Below are 9,994 nucleotides of genomic sequence, written 5' to 3' on the forward strand. Positions count from 1 at the left end.
TCGGCTGGAGGAATGGCGATGCCGATGCCGCGCATTAGAGGTCGGGCCTGGAGGCTGAGGCCCCGGAGGGCAGAGGGAGCCTCCACCGGGCTTGGATCAGCACCCAAGGCTCGGAGGCCGCCTTCTCCTTCTGCCCCCTCGGCGCCCTCCGCCCGGCCGGGCAGCCCTCCCTCAGGGACAGCGGCGGACCTCCCTCCCCGCCCATTTTACAGATGAGTAAAGTGAGTCGGGGGCTTCCAAGGCCCCAAGAAGTCCTTCCAGCCTCGCCCGGCTCCCCAGAGCTCCACATCAAAATCCCGGGAGGCCGGCTCAGCCCCACCCCCACCCTGCGCTCACCGCAGCCCCTTTTACAGAGGAGGAAACTGAGGCCGCGGACCGCGCCCAGGGGTACCCCCTAGAGACGCGAGGCTGTCCGGGAGCGAGGACTCACCTCCGGGCTCAGCCTGGACCCCGGCAGCCGGGAATAGGGAGACTCCTCCCCCCCCCCCCCCCCCATGGAAGCCGAGGAGGGGACAGACCCCGCCCACCGCCGGCCTCAGGCTCCGCCTTCCTCACGCTTTCAGCCCACTGAGGCTGCCCAAGAAATTGGTCCCACCTGGGGCAGCCCCGTGGGATGGAGCCGGGCCTGGAGACAGGAGGTCCTGGGTTCAGATCTGATCTCAGACACTTCCTAGCAAATCATTTAACCCCCATTGCCTAGCCCGAACCGCTCTTCTGCCTTGGACCCGACACATAGTAGGGCCTCTAAGACAGAAGGGAGGGGTTATTAAAAGAAAGAAAATTTGCCCCAGCGTCTTCTGGGAAACATAGTTCTAGGTGGTCGGCTTCGCCTCCTGGGCTACCCACTTGCTTCTGTGCATGTCCAGGAATCTTCCCGTATCCATGGCCCCCTTCCACTCCTCAGAACCTCCCTAGGGCGGATTTATGCAGATTAAGTAATCCCATGAGGCTCTCCAGGAGAATCCTAGAAGCTTGGGTCTTTGGAATTAACTAATGCCCTTTCTTTGCAGATGGGGAAACTGAGTCCAAGAGAACGGGAGAGACTTGTCTGGAGTGGCCCAGAGAATTCGCCTCAGAGAACTAAAGGGCAGTAAGCATTTGGAGAGCTCCCCACCCTTTGGAAAGACTGACCCTGCCATGTTCTGTTCCCAGTCATCTACACTGGACTGATTTACCCATTTGTACTTACTCCCATCCTGGGAGAGAACTAAAACCCAACCCCTATAGGACCACTGTGTCCAGAACAGGGGTCTCATTCCACCTCTTATTTATTCTTTAAACTCTCACTTTCTGTCTTAGAATAAACACTGTGTGTAGAAAAGCGGTAAGGGCTAAGCAATGGGAGTTAAGTGACTTGTCCAGGGTCACACAGCTAGGAGGTATCAGAAGGTAGGGGCTTAAAAAATAAGTTTAAGACACAGCAGAACCACTCCTGGCCTTCTATCTAATTAGATCCCCCCTTGTGATCCATGCTGATGCTGGGGTTCAATGGGACACAAGTATATTTCCCCAATTGGAATAGGAGCAGTTTGTTTAGCTCCGAGTGTTCCTTCATGTTGATCGTGTTTCTATTCATTCCTGTGTTTGCACTTCAGATTTCTATATAGTCATGGTCTTTGCCGGAGAAGAGCTGGGAAGTCCTCTTTCACTAAAGATCCATTTTCCTGGCTGGAACAATACTCAGTTTTGCTGGACTCATTATTCTTGATGGAAACCTTCTTTGCCTTCTGGAATATCTAATTCCAGGCTCTCCACTCTCTTCAGGCAGCAGCTACCAAATCCTGTATGATGCTGACTACAGCTCCCGGGTTGCTAAATTCTTTCTTTGGGCTGTTTGCAATCTATTTTCTTCGTGATGGAAGCTCTGGATTTGGGCTGTGATATTTGGGGAAGTTTTCAGTTTAGGGTTCCTTACAGGAGTAACCAGTGCCAGCAGAGTGACAGAACCACTGCCAGTCATGCCCTACCCACATTTAGGCCCTTTATGCTGAACCATGGGCCTCTTCCTGCCCGGGAGTGCTTCACACAGAATATTCCTGGCCAGAACCTATCCCCAGTGTCCTGAGATGGCTCAGGTTGTCATCTGGTCTGACCTGAGCTGGAAGCATGATTCTCTGTGGTTTTCCTTGGTTTGTTCCATTCAGATTTGGTCTGGGGGAATTTACTGGATTGACTTGGTGGAGATGGGAGCAGAGAGGGGCTTGCTGCACAGCTTCCTGCTATTCCAACATCCTGGTTCATGAGCTCACATTCTAACAGGTGACATGCAATATCATCCATCTATCCATCCATCCACCCACCCACCCATCCATCCATCCATCCATCCATCCATCCATCCACCCATTCATCCATCCACCCATCCATCCATCCATCCACCCACCCACCCACCCATCATCTATCCATCCATCCATCCATCTGCCCACCCATCAATCCATTCGCTCATCATCCACCTATCCACCCATCCATCCATCCATCCATCCACCCACCCACCCATCCACCAATCCATCCATCCATCCATCCATCCATCCATCAATCCATCCATTCATCATCTATCTATCTGTAAGTAAAGAAGAACAAACAATGTGCATTCCTTAAAGAGAAGAAATGCACTCTGGACAATCCCATATGAAGTGTGGTTCATTAAATAACAGTGAGAGGAATGTACATGAGAATAGGATTGCTTTGCCTCACTGGAATGGCACAGATGATAAAAGACAAAAAGGACAAATGTTGGAGGGACTGGGACAAGGCAGGAACATTTGCTAATGTGCAATTGTGGGATTTGTGGATTATTAGAATTGCTCTGGAAAGCAAAGCACCACAAACTCCAGCTGGAAAGTCATCCAGTTTGCCCCCTTTGCATCTTTCATGTGAGGAATCTGAAAGCTGAGTCACTGACTGGCTCCAACCCACACAGGTGGTCAGCACGAGAGGTGGAATTTGAACACAGATCTCCCGTCTCCACACTTCTCTTTTCTATTGGGAGCACAGGGCTCTTTCCTCTGAACCAAATAATGTTGAATCAACTGAAGTGAGTTGGGCTGTTGCCCACCGGCAGCATGAGAGTGTTCCTTCTGTGGGCTAAAAGGAGGCAGGAGACGTTTCCACCCTCTTCTCCCCAACCCTTTTCCAGTGGAGACTCATTCCTGTCAGGAGGGGCCCAGAGACAACCGTACTGCTCTCCTCAGAGAGAAAGGGGCCAGGGCTAGAATGATTCCTATCTGCTCCCTTCGATACGGTTATTCTAGGAGATGCAGTTTGTAGGTTCAAGCCAACTTCTGATCAATGTTCGCCCTTGGGGAAGAGGAAGACCCCATTGAACTCCTTTCCCATTGGATGCAGTTCTACAAAGAACCCATAGCAAATAGAGATGAACCCCCTTTCTCCAAAGAGAAAGCAGAGAAAGGTACAGAGGAGAGTATATACTGGAGAACACAGGGTGAAGGAGCTCTCCCGGGGGAATGAGAGGCCTAGGTCTTCGCTGAAGACTTCAGGAGAACAAGCTGAGGATGGGGCCATGATGGATGTCGGATTCTTCCAAGTCTTTTCCTACAGTAAGCTGGCAAGGGGTAGCCTCGTTCGCTTTCTCTTTCAAAGCGGGACTCCAGAAGCTCCCAAAGATCACGGAATCAGGGCAGCTGGGTGACTCAGCAGATTGAGAACTAGGCACGATGATGGGAGGTCCTGGGTTCAAATCTGGCCTCAGACACTTTCTAACTGTGACCCTGCACAAGTCCCTTCACCCCCATTGCCTAGCCCTTATCCCTCTTCTGTTGCACAATATTGAATGGAAGGTTAGAGAAAACATGGAATTACATCGATAGATCCAGATGTACCCTTTCACCCAGTGATACAGCTTTGGGTATATCCCAAAGAACTCAAAGAAAGGGGAAGACACCGTCTGTATGCAAGTAATTATATGGGCACTTTTTGTGGTCGCAAGAAACTGGAAGGAAAGTAGGTAGCCACGGATGGGGAAGTGGCCGGGCCACCCGTGGCATGCGAGTGTTATGCCCCACAAAGAAGGGATGATGCCTGTAGAATGTTTCCAGGTTGCCTAACAATACCATTTTTAGTCGCTGTTTTCTGACCCTTTGTGGTCTTTGTTCTCTCCCTCCCTCCCCCCAAGAAGGCCGGAATAGGATCTAGGTGGTACGCGAGTTGTCAGACAAAAGTACTAACATGGGTTCGTCACGTTTAAAAGAAGGCGCACTAGAGAAACATCCGCGGCTCCCGTCTGCATTAGACTCCTGCGCCAGCCCTTTCTATGGTGCTGGACAGTCTTTTGTCATGAGGCGCCTGCAGCTGTCCCAGAGCCTTGCATTGTGGATAGGAATCACGTCATTCACAGCTGATCCTACATTGTTGCTGTTACTGCAAGAGCCCCAGTAGAAGAAAGGAAACGGCCGCCATGATGTTGAGGAAACCCGAAAGCCTTCGACCTGCTCTCTACAGTCATCCATCACGCCTTCTGAGGCTGCCGGGGCGGGGGCGGGTCTAGGGGTGCCGAATGAGCCCGGCATTTCCCAACCTGGCCAACATGTTCTGCTCGAGAGAGCCAGTGGGCATCACATTGAAAAAGAGAATCAATCAAGCAGCCAAACATCTGTTTGTTAAAGATGCTGCTCTGTGGTAGACGAAGCCATACGGGCCTGCGTGGTGAGAGTGGGTGCTCCGTTCAGCCATTGCCAAACTGCCTCTTGATGGCCTTCTCAGCCCACCCTCTGTTATCAGCGGGCTAAGGTCCGACTCCGAGCTCCCTCCCACTGTGGTGCCTTCGGCCAGGGGCCCAAGCTCCTGCAGACCGTTTCTCACAAGGAGGCTGGGCTGGACGGTCCATGGATGCCATGAGACTGGGCACTAGGACCAAGGCAAGCATTTCCAAAGGCAGCACTGAATTGTCTTGTTGCAGTCAGCATCATAAGCAATGTGAAGACAAAAGATACCAATATAATTTATTTTTAAAAAGTTTGGGGGCAGCAGGGTGGCTCAGGAGATTGAGAACCAGGCCCAGAGATGGGGAGGTCCTGGGTTCAAATTTGGCCTCGGTCACTGCCTAGCTGTGTGACCCTGGACAAGTCACTTAACCCCCATTGCCTAGCCCTGACCACTCTTCTGTCTTGGAACCAATACATAGTATTGATTCTAAGATGGAAGGTAAAGATTTATTTTTTTTTTCAAAGTTTGTGGGCAAATTTTTATGGGATGCAGCCAAAGCTGTACTTAGGGGGAAATGTATATCTCTAAATGCTTACATCCGAAAAAGAAAAAAAAAATGGAGGAAGAGCAGATCAATGAATTGGGCCTGCAACTAAAAAAGCTAGAAAAAGAACAAATTTTAAATTCTCAATTAAACACCAAATTGGAAATCCTGAAATCAAAGAAGAGATTAATAAAAATTAAAGAAGACCATTGAACTAATAAGAAGAAAAACAAGGTTTTGTGGAAAATACAATAGAAAAAATATTGGTTGGTTTGATTAAAAAAAAGAAAGAAGAAAACCAGATTACCAGTATCAAAAATGAAAAAAGTGAACTTACGACCAATGAAGAAGAAATTAAAGAAACGATTGAGAGTTGTTTGCCCAACCATCTGTCAATAAATTTGAATAAACCCAAAGATCCCAGATTTTGGGACAAGAACCCACTGTTTGACAAAAACTGCTGGGAGAATTGGAAAACAGTATGGGAGAGATTAGGCTTAGATCAACACCTCACAATACCAAGATTAACTCAGAGTGGGTAAATGACTTAAATATAAAGAGGGAAGTCATAAACAAATTAGCCCAACATAGACTAGTATGCCTGTAAGATCTGTGGGAAAGGAAAGATTTTAAGACCAAGCAAGAGATAGAAAATATTACAAAATGTAAAATGAATAATTTTGAGTACATTAAATTAAAAAGTTTTTTTGTACAAACAAAACCAATGGAACCAGAATTAGAAGTGAAGCAACAAATTGGGGGGGAAAATCTTTATAACAAAAACCTCTGACAAAGGTCTAATTACTCAAACATATGAGGAGCTAAATCAATTGTACAAAAAAGTCATTCTCCAGTTGATAAATGTGCAAGGGACATGAATAGGCAATTTTCCGTTAAAGAAATCAAAACTATTAAAAAGCACATGAAAAAGTGTTCTAAATCTCTTATAATCAGAGAGATGCAAATCAAAACAACTCTGAGGTATCACCTCACATCTAACAGATTGGCTAACATGACAGCAACAGAAAGTAATGCTGGAGGAGATGTGGCAAAACTGGTACACTAATGCATTGCTGATGGAGTTGTGAATTGATCCAACAATTCTGGAGGGCAATTTGGAACTATGCCCAAAGGGCGATAAAAGAATGTCTACCCTTTGATCCAGCCATAGCACTGCTGGGTTTGTACCCCAAAGAAATAATAAGGAAAAAGACATGTACAAGAATATTCATGGTTAAAATGAGGGGATGCCCTTCAATTGGGGAATGGCTGAACAAATTGTGGTATTATTGTGCTAAAAGGAATAATAAGGTGGAGGAATTCCATGGAGACTGGAACAACCTCCAGAAAGTGATGCAGAGCGAAAGGAGCAGAACCTGGACAACATTGTACACAGAGACGGATACTCTGTGGTACAATTGAATGTAATGGACTTTGCTACTAATAGCAATGGAATTAGGCAGGATTCTCCTGAAGGACTTATGGGAAAGAATGTATCCACATTGAGAGAAAGAACAAGAGTAGAAATGCAAAAGCAAAACATATGACATCACTCATGTGATGACATGTATATATGGGGATGTCATTTGGGGTTTAGGCCTTTAAAAAATCACTTTATAGCAAAAATGAATAATATGGAAATAGGTATCAAATGATAACATTTGTACAACCCAGTGGAATTGCTTGTTGGTTCTGGGAAGGGGGAGGGAAAAAAGGAGAGAAAGAAAATGAATCATGTAAACATAGAAAAATATTTTAAATTAAAAAAAATTTTAAATGAATAAAAATAAAAATACTTCATGATTAGAAAAAATAAATTTGACAATCAAAGTGAAATAGATTAATATTTTTAAAAATATATAAACTACCCAGATTAACAAGAGGAAAAAGGATTCTTAAACAACTCCATCATAGAAAAAGAAATTAGACAAACCATCAAAGAATTCCCTAAGAAAAAGGCACAGGACCAAATAAATTCACAGGTGAATTCTACCAAACAGTCAAAGAACAACTAAATCCAATAATACGTAAACTACTTGGAAAAATCAGAGAATTTATCCAAATTCCTTTTATAACACAAATATAGTACTGATACCTAAATCAGGAAGAGGTAAAATAAAGAACAAAAGCTATAGTTCAATTTTCCTAATGAATATTGATGAAAAAAAAAAATTAACCCCTTAACTTCCATTTTGGAATCAATACTCTGTATTAGTTCCAAAGCAGAAGTGTGGTAAGAGCTAGGGAATGGGGGTTAAGTGACTTGCCCAGGGTCACACAGCTAGGAAGTGTCTGAGGTCAGATTTGAACCCAGGACCTCCTGTCTCTAGGCCTGGCTCTCAATCCACTGAGCCACTCAGCTGTCCCCATTGATGAAAAATTTTAAATAAGATACAGGGAATGAGACATATCATTATATCACAAGGATCATACATCATGAACAGGTGGGTTTTATAGCAGGAATGCAGGGATGGTTCAATATTAGGAAAATTATCAGCATAACTGGCTCTTCAATAACAAAACCAAGAGAAATCAAATGATTATTTCAATCGATGCAGAAAATGCATTTGACAAAATACAATATCCATTCCTTATGACAACATAGAATGGAACCTTCCCTAAAGTGATAAACAGTATCTACCTAAAGCCATCAGAAACATTATCTATAATGGGGTAATCTAGAAGCCTTCCTGATGAGGTCAGGGGTGAGGCAAGAACCCACATTCTCACCACTACTATTTAATATTATATGAGAAACACTAGATATAGCAGTAAGAGCAGAAAAAGAAATTCCAGGAATTGGAATAAGCAATGAAGAAATACAATGATCATCTTTGAAGATGATATGATGATATCCATAGAGGATCCCGAAGAATCAACCAAAAACCAAATAGAAACAATTAACAATATTAGCAAAGTTGTAGGACACAAAGAAACCCCATCAATCATTTTTATTTACGACCACAAAGTTCAACAGCAAGAAATAGAAAAGGAAATTCTATTAAAAATAACTATAGAGGAGGCAGCTGGGGGCTCAGTGGATGGAGAGCCAGGCCCAGAGACTGGAGGTCCTGGGTTCAAATCTGACCTCAGACACTTCCCAGCTGTGTGACCCTGGGCAAGTCACTTCACCCCCATTGCCTAGCCCTTACAACTCTTCTGCCTTAGAACTAATGCACACATCAAACAGATGGAAGGTAAGCATTTAAAAAAACAAACCAAAGAAAGGCCAAGAATATCAAGAGAATTAGTGGGAGAAAAAAACATGAAGGAAAGGGGCCTCTCTGCCCCAAATCTCAAAGCTGAACTAAAAAGTGGTATTCATCAACATCACCCAGTACTGTATAAGAAATAGAGTAGTGGAAGAATCACTGGAAGAGCTAGGAAATCAACATATGACAGATATTGACTGTACTGACATGGTGTTTGATAAACCCAAAGATCCAAGCTATTGGGGGAAGAGTTCACAATTTGACAAGAAAGCGGAAAACAATATGGCAGAAACTGGGCATAGACTGGAGAGAATGAGAATGACCCCTGACCCCTGACTCTTTTAAATAAGACCCCAGTTTTCCTAGTCAATCAGTATATAGCCAAAGGAAATGATTCATCTGGGATGGTGATTTGTGTGTAATGAACAGAATTCTGGTAAATATTTTACGTGGTTACTCAGTTAATCTAAAACCAGATATTCTAGGCTAAGCTGGCATTTTCCAATAGGAAGTAACTCACCAAGTAAGCAGAAAGCCTAGTAACCATATAAATAAGTAAGGCAGGTCTGGATGATGAGTGGGGAGGGGTCTAGGATCCTTGCTGACCTGTTGATCACAAGTTATTACCATGTAAGGCACATCAGGAGAGGCCATGGTGACCCCAGAACTCTCATGACCAACCATGAGGCATCCCTTCATGAAGCTAGTGCACCACTCACAGATAGAAATGATATCTGGACCACTCACCAGTCAAGCTTAGGCCAAGCTCCATCTTTGATTCCTTTCTTGATCTACCTCTCCCACCTGGGACCTGGCCTTCGGCCAGGCACTTTCTTTTCTCTATCATGTCTCCGACCTGTGTGGTATTAAATTTGGATCACTGGACGGGTATAAGCCTTCTGAGTAGTCCACTGATCAGAGTTTCTGCTGTGGCTCCTTTGTGATCAATAAGGCCTGGATTTCTGACTCATTCCTGCTACCTCATATCTCTATCTTGACTCTGCCACCCCCCTCATGGCATACAGAACTTCTATCCTTCCTCTATCTTCCTATCTTGAGGCTTCTCGCTGGTTCAAGGAAGCTTCACCACCTCACACCTAGAAGACTGGGCCAATATGGAAAAACTGGGACATTTAAACACTGCTGGTGGACTTGTGAATGGATCCAACCATTCTGGAAGACAATTTAGAACTTTGCCCAAAGAGCTATAAGAGATTTTTTTAAAAATGGGAAAGGACCTGCTTGTACAAAAATATCTATAGCTGTGCTTTTCATGGTGGCAAAAAATTGGAAAATGAGGGGATGCCCTTTGATTGGGGAATGTGGTCTGTTGGTGATGGAATACTATTGTGCTGAAAGGAACAATAAAGTGGAGGGATTCCATGTGAACTGGGATGACCTCCAGGAAGTGATGCAGAGTGAAAGGAGCAGAAGGAGGAGAACATTGTACACAGAGACGGATACATTGTAGCATGATCAAATGTAATGGACTTCTCTACTAGTGGAAATGGACTTATGAGAAAGAATGTATCCACTTCCAAAGAAAGAACTGTGGGAGTAGAAACACAGAAGAAAAACA

At 44.8% G+C, this 9,994-nt stretch overlaps 1 protein-coding gene across 2 annotated transcripts in view; it reads left to right on the forward strand.

Annotated features, from left to right (window-relative positions):
- The window catches only part of VRK3 (VRK serine/threonine kinase 3), a 37,656-nt gene extending 32,274 nt beyond the window's left edge, over positions 1 to 5,382 (forward strand). For both annotated transcript variants that reach the window (XM_007492259.2, XM_056796516.1), the window contains one exon: positions 1,011 to 5,382. The gene's annotated coding sequence lies outside the window, so the exon portion shown is untranslated. The remainder of the gene's footprint in view (positions 1 to 1,010) is intronic.
- Positions 5,383 to 9,994: the final 4,612 nt, after the last annotated feature.

Source organism: Monodelphis domestica, chromosome 4 (genome assembly GCF_027887165.1).
Source record: "Monodelphis domestica isolate mMonDom1 chromosome 4, mMonDom1.pri, whole genome shotgun sequence".
In the NCBI taxonomy this organism is placed as follows: Eukaryota; Metazoa; Chordata; class Mammalia; order Didelphimorphia; family Didelphidae; genus Monodelphis; species Monodelphis domestica.